The sequence below is a fragment of the Euprymna scolopes genome, chromosome 24, assembly GCF_053919585.1.
Source record: "Euprymna scolopes isolate OS-2025 chromosome 24, ASM5391958v1, whole genome shotgun sequence".
Taxonomy (NCBI): Eukaryota; Metazoa; Mollusca; class Cephalopoda; order Sepiida; family Sepiolidae; genus Euprymna; species Euprymna scolopes.
Genome location: NC_136505.1, coordinates 63552506 through 63562360, shown reverse-complemented (window position 1 = coordinate 63562360; position 9855 = coordinate 63552506). Strand labels below are relative to the sequence as shown.

At 32.5% G+C, this 9855-nt stretch overlaps 1 pseudogene; it reads left to right on the top strand.

The window, feature by feature from the left end:
* The first annotated feature begins 7052 nt into the window (after nucleotides 1-7052).
* LOC145246926 (5S ribosomal RNA) lies at nucleotides 7053-7171 on the top strand (annotated as a pseudogene).
* Nucleotides 7172-9855: the final 2684 nt, after the last annotated feature.

Sequence of the window (9855 nt, the reverse complement as noted above, 5' to 3'; positions counted from 1 at the left end):
CCCTGAGTGGCCTCCGGGCCTTGATAAGTGGTGAACCCCATTTAAAAAGAAACTTTTCAAATAGATAAACGACATTGGTATGATATTTTACAATTTATAAAAAAAATAGCAGTATCCGCTAACCGGCGTGCCTGGATGGAAGCGGCCCAACTCAAAAATTTTTGAGTACGGTTGTTTGTTGTTATAGTTGTTGTTGTTGTTGTTTCCCAACCCCCAACCACCTCCTGTTACGAATGGCTTTCGGAATAGATAGCCCCAACTCCTCATAGTAAGAACGACTATTGGAATGTCAAGAACGGGTGGAGAAAGATGGTGTATTAAGAGTATTGTGCAACCCCCAGCCGTGAAAAAAAAAAAAAAAAATAGCAGCGAGGGGAAAAAGAAAAAAAAAACATTAGATGCAGTAGGCAGCCCATGTGGAGAGAGGTGAAAAAATCCATTTAGCCATTGAAGGTATGGTAATATTGACTGGTTATTTACCGGCATCCATGACTAAAAATAGTTCGTCTCAAAGTTTTATTAAGAAGCAGAAGAACGAAAACATGGAATTCTATCCCAAGGAAATGAAACAAGACTTTTTCCGTGTATTTATCATTTATTATTTTTTTTATTAATAACTGCAAGACTTGGTTTCAATTATGGCACTTATCACCGTAACAAAAAATAAATAAATAAATAAAACTCAAGAATTTACTCCAAGAATTTTTACTTTGAAGCGCAGCATAGGAAACAATTCATTGCAGCAAGTGTAGAATAGTTAACACGTGATTGTTTTAACCATAGAATGATATCTTGTTATATCTTAACATATATCGAACTACTGATTTAAACAGGATTGATATACATAAAATTCGCTAGTGTACATTTTCACAAACTAATCTTTCTTTCTTTCTCCCCTTCATCTCTCTCTCTCTCTCTCTCTATATATATATATATATATATATATATATATATATATATATATATATATATATATATATATATATGTGTGTGTGTGTAAAAGTACCCGTCGTTGACTGGTTTCAAAAACAGCCTACAGAAAATGGACTTTGATTTATGATAGTATGACAGGTTATGAAAAAGGTTTGTAAAGACATAGCTTTGAATTTGGGGGTCTCAAAACCAAAGAAAAATATGATGAAAGTAAAAATAAAATAGATAAACCCCATAATTTATTATACCATACCTGTTCACACTGAAACACTTATCACAATGTTCTGTGGATCTATATTAAAAAACCTTGTTAAACTTTGTGACATATTTCCATTCTATGGAGATCAGGTGCGAACGAACACCCCATAATCTTATTATACCATATTTCTTCAAACTGAAACATAATTATCAAAGTATACTTACGCAGATAGATATGAAAAGTCTTTATTAAAGTTTTTGCCTATTTCCATTCTATGGAGGCCAGGCGCGAACGCAGACCCCACAATTTTATTATACCATCCCTATTTAAGTTAAAACATACTTATCAAAGTAGTCTTATGTACATCTATATCAAAAACACTTGTAAAGGTTTTTTTTTTTTTTTTAAATTTTTTATTTCCATACTTTGTGGATGATGCGCGAACCCAGACCCCAAAATTTTAATGAACCACCGTTCTGCCAGATCAAACATACCCATTCCTGTGTCTCGATACATCTTCTATCATTATATGTAATCAGTTTTTTAAAATAGTCAGCCATATAGGAGCCTATTCGTGACCACACACACACACACACACACACACACACACACACACACACACACACACACACACATTCAGCTTTATATTTTAGATATATGCACTTAGAAAGAGCTCGTACGTGTGCTGAGAATCACATGGATAATCATACGAGGTGTAATTACATCTACTACAATAACTGTTCACGACAAGGACGTTAAGAGGTTTAGTATATTCTCCCTCGAGCCTGAAATTATATTAGTTTCAATTTCATCAAGATTAAAAGAAAAACGTGAACAAATCATAAATTGAAGACAAAGTAAAAAAAAAAAAAAAATGGCTAAGCAAAATCCACAGGGAAATGTGATTTTTTTCAACCTTACTGAACGCCGGCCGATTGTGTCTAAACCAACAATTCAACATTCAACAATCAATTTGTTTTCAAACTTCTTCCTTAAGCAAACAGCAAACGAGACTCTTTTTCTGTCGACATTCAAAACGAGGCTAATGACGTCAATTATCAAACCGGAAGTAGGATGCAACGTGAGCCCAGTCAGCGTTAATCATGTTTGGGGAGTCGTGCGACAACAGACGTCTTATTCAAAGGAAAAAAAACAAAAAAAACACGCATGGCAGCAGAAGGCGACAGTTGGCATTTGTTCAAGACTGGCCTCTAACGTCTTTCAAACGACCGAACCAATTGAAAATCGGTACTTAGCAAATTGTGTTAGGACTTGTCGGTCTGCCGTTGTCTTGACAACAAAACGCATCGTTCATAAGGCCGGAAGTTAGGCCGATTATTGAACTTCCGGGTGACACAATACGTGCTATTGGCAAACGCAGGCTTCACTGGTGATTAAATCAATGGACAGATCAAATAATTAAATTGAAAGACGAGAAGAATAGGGAGCATTTTTTTAATCAAGAAAGGAGTGCATCAAGAAAGGAAGGGGAAAAACGGAGAAAAACCGACAAACAAAACATGTATCAGGTTTAAGAACAATTTTAAATACTCTCTAAAACAAAAATACAAAATTATACTTAGTTCATTGCTAATAAATAAAACAGTGGATGTATGTGTGTGTGTCCGTGTGGAAATATTTAACCGATAAATACTTAAATTACTGGTCACATAACATTAAAATTAACAGGAAATAGTAATCATACACCAAGGATAGTTTATAACGAGTTAAATCTTTGTTTGGATGGATGATTAAAAAATATGTCGGCAAGTTGAAAAGCAAAATCTTCATTTCAACTTGCCGACATATTTATATTAATTTTGTGCATGCGCAAATTTATTTAAAACTTGAAGTGGTGCAATTTTAAAACTTTTTATCCATCTGTCACGAACTCAAACGGTAAGGAACGCGGCTGGTGCGCTAAATGTTTTGGTTTCGATTCTATCCGATGGTAACCGAATTATTTTTTCATAATCATAACGATATATTAGGTAGAATATAATATTTATTCGAGAACTGGTTCTGTAATAATAAAAAATCTGCATGAATTAAAATATATTTAAGCATGATAAATAGCAGGTATAATGAAAAATTAACATGCAATAATAATAATAATAATAATAATAATAATAATAATAATAATAATGATAATAATAATGATGATGATAATAATGATGATGATAATAATAATGATAAAATTAATGATGATGATAATTAAAATAATATTGATAATTAATTATGATGATTAACGATGATGATAATTAAAATAATATTGATAATAATAATAATAATGAAAATAATATTAATTTAATAATGATAATAATAATGATAACAATAACGATGACGATAATAATAATGATGATTCTAATAAAAATGTTGATGATGAAATAATAATAATAATAATAATAATTATAATAATAATTATAATAAAAATAATAGAAAACGAAATATAATCTAGTTTTTAACAAAGAATTAAAAACATAAATTAACAAAATATATATTAGGATAATATCAAGTTGCTGCAAAAGTTTTTGCCGATTTAAAATTTCCATTTTGCATATTGAAAATTCTTTTTTGAAAATCTTTTTTCATAAAAATAACGACTTTTGCTTTCTGTAACTTGATTCTATTTGCCAACGAGCTTATAAATACATGTAAAATTCCTTAGGTGTTGATATGAAACATGGATCTTACTCATGTTCAATCTCCTCTAAATTGTTTTGCAATTACAAAATAAATGATACTCAGATGGATCTAGATCAAGAGAATATTCAGGATAGGACAAGATTCAAATCAAATTTTCTTAAGGGATTTTTATTTCAATTAGGACGAACATTATTACGATGAAAGATGAATACCTTTTGTTCGTTCTTGGGTTAATACAATTTTCAAACGATCAAGTTGATTACAATAGGGACAAGTAGTAATGGATTGATTGTTGCCTAAAAGTTTGTAATGAATGATTCCATCAAAAACTTGCCGTACGTTTAACATAATCTTTTGTGGATGTAGTCTTGCTCTCGGTTGTTGAACTAGTTTTTCCCCTTGATTTATCCCCGTCGCCGATGATTAATGTGAAGGCAAAGAATCTACTTCTCACCACCTGTGGCAAACTTATCAAAAATTGGTGCCTTAAAGGTGTAGTGAAAGTAGATTCACCACAAAATAACACTTTGTCACAGATTCTCTGGAGACAGTTTGTGCGGGGCCCATTTTCTGAATACTAAAAATTCTCTCATTTTTCATATTACTTGGTGCAGTTGTATTGAAGGAATTAAATTGGTGTACAAGGTCTTTATAGCTTACAGTAAGGCTTTCAGTAACAGCGGCATTCAACACATTTGAATCAAGCTCTTTTGGGGCGACAAATTCTAGTCCCATTTTTCAAGCGGATAACCATCACCTGCAACTTCTTGCATCAATGCCATCAGCCTCCCTATTTGATCGCGCTGCTACATTTGCATTGGAACCTTTGTGGAACTCATTAAGCATGCCTAACGTGTTTTTTTTTTGTAGGAAAAGGACACGGGTGAGACTATTGCATAAAAATATGAATGGCGCACTAATAACCCCCAAAAGTTTGAAGATAATCGTAGTAACATGTTTAAGTAATAACAATATCCATAAAATAAATTGGTTTAAAAGCCTCCTTCCATAAATGAGCAAAATCATTTGTATCCGCTTTATAGATAAACGTTTCACATAAAGTATAAAATATAATTTTCTCAATACTTAGTTATTGTTGTAAGCAATAATAAATAAACACAATAGAAGTTATTAACTATAGTAACAGTATTACTTATGTAATTGTAAGATAAAGATAATTGCCCACTAATTAATAAATGTTTAAAAGCTAATGTCATAGACAAAGCAAGAGTAAATAATATCAACAATTAATTAAAAGCATACGTGGCTAAAACAGAAAATAATGTAGGTATAATTATCTTTCTTGATGACAAAAGATATGTCATACTAGAATGTATGTATGAATGTACGTATGTATGTATGTATGTATGTAAGTTTGTATGTCTGCCTAACACTTTCGACAGCGCCAACAGATTTTCACAAGATCGGTATCATTTTAAAGCTCGATACTTCGAACGGCAAATATCGAAGAATTGACCCAAAACCTTAATTCCTTCACCCTTAACTGGACAGTTTTCTACAGCGAGGGGTCGATTTTCTCGCTGACATTTTTTGCAAGTCATTCAATGCTAGAGTTCACGGTGTGGCTTAAAAGGCGTTATTTCGACCAACCCGTGACGTCACAAAGACGGTTGGCACATCGGTAAACCAGTTTATTTTTTCACCTCTTTTTCCTCTGGCTCGTTGCTTATTACTTTTTTTGTTGTTGCTCAACGCACACCTCCAAACATCCGAACAACGCCGGGAATCCAGGCTAGTATATAGGTATACAGAGAGAGTACTAGTCGAGGGTGACAATGAATTTATAACAGTCTCGTAGGACGAGGAGGGATTTGTGAGATTTGTTATTTTATGAGCTGATCAAAGCGAAGTAAATGGCTGGTTGCCAACGAATCGAGAAAAAACAGAAGGGGGACGAAATAACGCAGGAAAAAAGCAGAAAGGGGTTGAATGTCCATTGGTCATGATTTTATAGGAGAGAACGGGATTTGGTGAATGCTAACGGACAGCATTTGTGGAAGATGAAGATGGTAAATTTTCGTGGTCATTTGTAGATTGAGAAAAAGTTGTGACGATGAGGGAAGAGTATGGTTGATTATGTATGCATATGTATATATATATATATATATATATATATATATATATATATATATATATACGTGACCTTATCTGTCGAACTGATGAACTTTCTTTAATATATATATATATATATATATATATATATATATATGAATAGAAATGTATAAAAATTATGAAAAGTATAAAAGCTTATAACTTTTCTTTATTCGTTTTTGCAGGAATACAAAATAATATTATGAAAAAAAATTGTATATATATATGTATGTATATATTATATATATATATATATATATATATATATATATATATATATATATATATATATATATATAATTCCAGGTTAATATTTCTCAGAGGTAAAGCAGCCAATGAAATTTTAACGAGATTTATACAAGAGTGCTCAATACCGAAGTAGGGCGCGATATACGTTTTTATTTATTTTACATAAATGCTCCATATTCGAGATAAAGCATCAATATATGAGTAGAATTAAGTTAGGTAAATTAACATTTACAACATTTATTGCTACAAAAATATAAAACATATTATTTTCTTTATTCTCTAGAGTTTGCATCAGACTATAATAACTAGCAACATAAAATTATTGCACTAGAATTGTAGTATTCAAGTTTAAAAAATCTATGAGATTCTGTTGTGTCTGCACAAATAATTAACAAGAACGCAGAAGGTAAAGGTATACAATAGTATATTAGGAAGAAAAGTTATATACATAGTTACATATCTTCAGATATACTTCAGTTGGAGATATTCCGGCAGGTTGCGTGTTGCATGTCTTACTGGAGGCAATATAGGCGTCTTGCCTATTTGGCGGTCGGTTGCCGAACTCCCCCGGTATTGGTGATTGATACCTTTACTCACGCGCCTATGTTAATTAGTGGGTGTCTCCACAACAGATTCTAAATTTTAATTTTATATAAAGACATTTGCATAAAGTTTATTTTAACTAGCAATTCTATAAGAATTCTATACTTTCTGTAAATGCAATTATCTTACTTTTCTTTTGTTTGTTAGTGACGTTGAAGCAAAAAGATAATATTGAAAACGTTTCATATGACGCTTATGATTCTAATAACGTAAAACAAATTACACTTTAAGCTGACAAAATGTTCTAGCCAATCCTATCAGTATTTATCCTATCGCCCCAAAAATGATAATGCCTGTCGTTTGTAGGAATATATACGACATAATCACGTTGATATACCGGTTCTCGTCAGATCACCGAAGTTAAGCAACGTTGAGCCTGGTCATTACTAAAATGGGTGACCAATTTGGGAAGTCCAGGTGCTGTATGTAGGAGGACGTTGACACCTCCTTGCAAAAAGTTGCAAAAATCTAATGTGGTCATCTCCCCTAACGGGGATATACATGCGACTGGGGACCGCTTGTGAATTTCATACTCCCATGAAACTTCCTCCTTCGGAGGAAGCCGGTTAAACCGTGAATAAAAGGGTTGGCGCTGACTGCACACGCTTGTAGGAATGCAAAGATGATTGAGGACTTTATTTTGGTAACTGTTAAAAAACTTGAGTGTTTTTCAAACGTTCATTTCCGGTCACATTTCCAATTTACACCGACTTTGCTTTACATTCAACACTCGCGCGGAAGAGGCCGATAAAGAACAATAACTTGAAACGTGAGGGGGTAATACGCACAGGGAGAAGCCAGGAATTTACAATACTTTAAAGAGGGTAAATAAATAATAATCAGAAACCGACTGTAAAATAAGCATCAGCAAACTTCTACGAAGTCAATTTTATAGACAGAGAAAAAGATATGAAGGATTCCTGAGCCTCTGATTGGTTAAAAGATATCACGTGCTAAAAGAGGGCACATGTTTGAAATATAAGTTGGTATAATTGACATGCAGAAGCTCTATAGAACATGCACATGTAATTGTTTCTTTAAGACATGCAATTGTTTCTTTAAAACATGTAATTGTTTCTTTAAAAACATGCACATATAATTGTTTTTTTTAAACATGCACATACAATTGTTTCTTTTAAAATGTGATTGTTTCTTTAAAACATGCACATGTAATTGTTTCTTTAAAACATGCAGTTGTTTCTTTAAAACATGCACATGTAATTGTTTCTTTAAAACATGTAATTGTTTCTCTAAAACATGTAATTATTTCTTTAATACATGCACATGTAATTGTTTCTTTAAAACATGCACATGTAACTGTTTCTTGAAAACATGTAATTGTTTCTTTAAACATGCAATTCTTTCTTTAAAACATGCATATGTAATTGTTTCTTCAAAACATGTAACTGTTTCTTTAAAACATGTAATTGTTTCTTTAGAAACATGCACATGTAATTGTCTCTTTAAAACATGCACATGTAATTGTTTCTTTAAAACATGTAATTGTTTCTTTAAAATTGGCATTCATTCTGGGAGATCAGATCATTTGAAAGCTTGCAGAATTATTGTCAACTTCAGATAAGAGACACTCTGGCCAAAGTTTTTGTGTCCAGTAATAAAACCGATCATAATTTTCGATTAGGCTGGTTTTGTAGCCTATCCAAAATGACAGTGATATCTATGGATATTCGAGCAATAACGGACGGAGAGTTGTTGTTTTTTTTTCAGATAGGTTTTGGATATAGTCAGAAATTTAAGAAAACTGATCGTTTATTTTGTGTTAAGCAGTGTCGGCAGATAAAGGAAATGTACTTTTACTTTCACAAAATAAAATATTGTTACTTCGTTTTCTTTTAACTCAGAGTTGTAATCTTATTTAAATGGAATGACCTCTGATGAACTCGCTGCACTTGTGCCCCCATCGACTTACATCTTCTTGATAAACGTGCCTAGCATAAAAAATCACACTCCTTCACTGTTGAGGCCCCCAAATGCCAGAAAGCTTTCTACTCTAATAGTTCCTTTCCCCGAACTTTGGAATTCCTTTCCTGCTACCTTCTTTCCTGACTGAACTGAAATGTAGAAGTTAAAATATAACGTAAATCAACATCTTGTTAATCTTCCCTAAGTGTGGTCTCAAATAGTAGTTCCTTACGTCCAACTGGCGATATACCTTGTTTGGAGTGAACGTGAGTAAAAAAAGAAAAAGAAACGGAAAACCTTTTATTGCAACACTGATCGGTTGAGAGTAAGGCCAGAGTTGAAATTAAGCAGCGAATTAAGACAAAGATAATGACAAAACGATCACAACTGATGTACGCAAATGTTACTTAACAACTCTCTGAAGAGACATGATAATCAAATGGCATTGTGAACATTTGCAGTGTTTCATTCTCAGTTTATCTTACGTCAGTGAGGAATGAATTCTATTATAGTTACGCAATCATTTCTTGAGTCCAAACGACATCTATATAATATCATTTTCAGTCTGCCTGCCTATCTGTCCGTTTCACATTTTGTGGAAAACTATTATACCGATCTGGCTGAAATTTTGTAGAGGCCTTTACTATGATAAGGCGCATCGTACTAAATATTACGGCATCCGTTCGATGCACAGTTAGAGATTAATAAAAATTAATAGGAATTAGTATTAACTTAAAAATATGAGCACATATTTAACCATATTTAGCCAACAATTTGGCATAATGCACTAATTCTAAGACAACATGCTATAATTTTTGGCCGTTTTTAACGAGTTAAAAAATTATAGTAAATTTATAGTGCGACGAAGTTTTAATTTGGAGTCTTCAAGCGGTCATATTGTTAGATTTTGGCCGGGCAATGCCGAAAGGTGTGCTAGTCGACGATTATTATGATTATTTAAGCCAAAATGTTTTGTCAGCTAAAATATGTTTTTAGAATAATCACAATATTTACATTAATTTAGGAATGAAACTTAAAAATGTTATCATAATTTAATTGACAACTTAGAAATAGTGACATGTAAAAACATCAGGTGATTATCTTAGTGACGTATACTAATGACGTCATTTAGAAGGGGAGATGGTATTTTTGAGATACATGAAAATTAGTTGAGTCAGTCGAAGTCGAGA